Genomic DNA, 2,754 nt, shown 5'->3' on the forward strand with positions numbered 1-2,754 from the left:
AAATGAAATGAAATGAAATGAAATGAAATTTTATGACGACAAAAAACAAGAGGTTTTGGTTATCTGATAAATGGCTGCAAGTTTGATTTACAATAAATTGTAATCAAGAAACTATTTTTGTATAGATATTTTCTTGTCATTTTTCATATTTTTAAAGATATGGCTAAAAACCCTGTGATTAAGGATCATCAAAACATCAAATGCCCTACGAGAGTAATTGGTAAAGACGTGATGAAAGACCCAAAGCTGATAAATGTTTGTACCTGAGACAGAGAGACGAGCAGCCGGCGGAAGTGTCCAGACGTGTCGCTGCTGATGGCATCCTCCAGAGATTTACCGTACTCTAGACAACAAACACTCATCATAAACCTCTGCTATTTAAACACGTGACCGGCGATAATCAGCAGGTTTGTGATCACAGACTCACCTGCCTTATACACCTTATTAATCTCCAGAATCTCAGCATTACTACGAGAGGACAGAATCTCTATGAGACAGGCCTCATCGGTTCCTGCACCCTGAAAACACCAGTAAAACAATCATTATAAATACAACTCGCCATTTCGTTAATCATCTTAAAAGTGCTGCGAATTATATTCCAAAGAAACGTATATAATACAATTATTTGTGCCGAATGAGAGACGTATGTGAACCTGTTTATTTGTACAGCACAGGTCACACACGCTCATAGTTTCAGTTTTACTTTACATACATTAGTTTAGGATTTCCATTTATAATGAATGTTGTCTATAAAGAATGACACTGTAATTGATGTCTGTTTCATGCTTATATTTTTCATTCCTGCTCTGTTCTGGATATCGATTTGTTGTGGAGTAAATACATGTTTATGTTTGTAAAAGTTTCATTTACTGCTATTTAACATTACGTAAATGTGACTTATAGCCTAAACTGATGCGACTTCTGTGTGGTTTTTGCTCTCAAAAATGCAATTTTGACTTATTTCACTTATTTTCCAAAAAATAACATTTTCTGATAAACAGGTTTTCATTCTATTTAAAAGTTATATGAATTTGGTTATTCACTGAAGACTTTATGCAATTAAGCATCCTCATATTCAAAGTCTAATATTTATATCTAATATATAAGGTAATTGTGACTTCTTTTCTCACTATCCTGAGAAAAAAATCTGAACTGTGAAATATAGACTCAGAATGCAAGATATACATTTTTATCTGAATTCTGAGTTTATGTCTTGCAATTTTTTTGCCATGGAACAAAAAATAAAAAAGATAATTGCATTTAATCATTTAATCTCACAATTCTGCCTTTTTTCTCACAATTCTGAGTTTATATCTTTTTATATCTGAGGGAAAAAAAAGTCAGAATTGTGAGATAAAATGTCGTAATTACCTTATTTTATTTTTTATTCTGTAGCAGAAACAAAAAAAAAACAGAATTGCGAGATGCAAACTTGTAATTCAGAGAGTCTTGTTAAGAAACTGAGAATTCTCGAGATAAAAGTCAGAATTGGGAGAAATATGACAATTACCTTTCTTATTTTTTTATCCTGTGGCAGAAACAAGCTTCCAAATATATTCCATTAGTTTTCAGGCGCTCGATCGTCAGGTTTCTTTCATATTTCCAGCGCGGCTCAGAGCGCATCTGGCAGTATTTCTGCTCTCGACTCTGTAATTACGTGCCTGTGTTTCATTAATGAGTGCTGTGAAACTCAAGCAGCTGCATACGAGATCAGGCGAAAGCATGCTTGGCTGGGTCAGTGTCAGCACGTTTCCCTGCATACTACACTGGGATAAAGCGCTCAGCTTTTATCAGCACTGCTTGCACGATTGTCCAGATCAGTCACTTATGAGGTTGCATTTCAGTTAGGATGCTGCCTAAGCAGCTTGCTAGGATTTGGACAATCCAATTGACCAATATATCTAGTATCAGAGTGGATTTGCACATATTTTCCTGAAAAATGAAGATAAAGAAAGGAAATCTCACCGATATGGCCTCCTTGAGTTCAGAGGCATCAAAGTGCGCATGAGCCTTCAGCATGGCCAGCACCAAATCTTCAAAGTCTCCTTTCACCTCTGACTTTATGTCGCTAACCAGATCCTGCAAAGCGTTTTAAATGCAAAGTCACACACGAGAAACCTCAACACAGTCACAAGTATTTGATGCTTCATTCCTCATATGTTCACCTTGCCGTAAGTGGTTTTATACGCCGCCTTCAACGGCACGCGCTGCTTGTTGGATCGAGAGCCGAGAAGCTCGATAATGGCGTTTTCATCAGTTCCTGCGAGCAAAACATATTCAGCTCTGTTTTTAAAGACATGTGAACATATAGTATACAAACTGTATCAAATAAATGAATAACTTCTTCTCACCAAAGCCCTTCATGGCTTTCCGTAACACCTCTACGTCTCTGAGAGGATCGGCGCCAGGAAAGTCCTTGATGGTTCCACGGTAACCCTTCTAAACACGGAAAACATTAGTAATTAAACATTACTTTTTATTGAACATACATTAAAGGGGTCATATGATGCGATTTCAATTTTTCCTTTCTCTTTGGAGTGTTACAAGCTCTTGGTGCATAAAGAAGATCTGTAAAGTTGCAAACACTAAAGTCTCAAAACCAAAGAGATATTCTTTATAAAAGTTAAGAGTTAACCACGCCTACCTAAAATGGCTCGTTCTAACACGCGAAACTACTTTGTTTGGTCTTCCAAAAGAGGACACGACTACAAATCAGTGGTTAAGTTGTATTTACAACACTGTTCCAGAACAGTT

At 36.5% G+C, this 2,754-nt stretch overlaps 1 pseudogene; it reads right to left on the reverse strand.

Annotated features, from left to right (window-relative positions):
* Window positions 1-2,754, reverse strand: part of LOC107709023 (annexin A11-like) — a 17,516-nt pseudogene that overhangs the window by 7,561 nt on the left and 7,201 nt on the right.

Source organism: Sinocyclocheilus rhinocerous, unplaced genomic scaffold (genome assembly GCF_001515625.1).
Source record: "Sinocyclocheilus rhinocerous isolate Xijiao unplaced genomic scaffold, SAMN03320098_v1.1 scaffold1137, whole genome shotgun sequence".
Lineage (NCBI taxonomy): Eukaryota > Metazoa > Chordata > Actinopteri > Cypriniformes > Cyprinidae > Sinocyclocheilus > Sinocyclocheilus rhinocerous.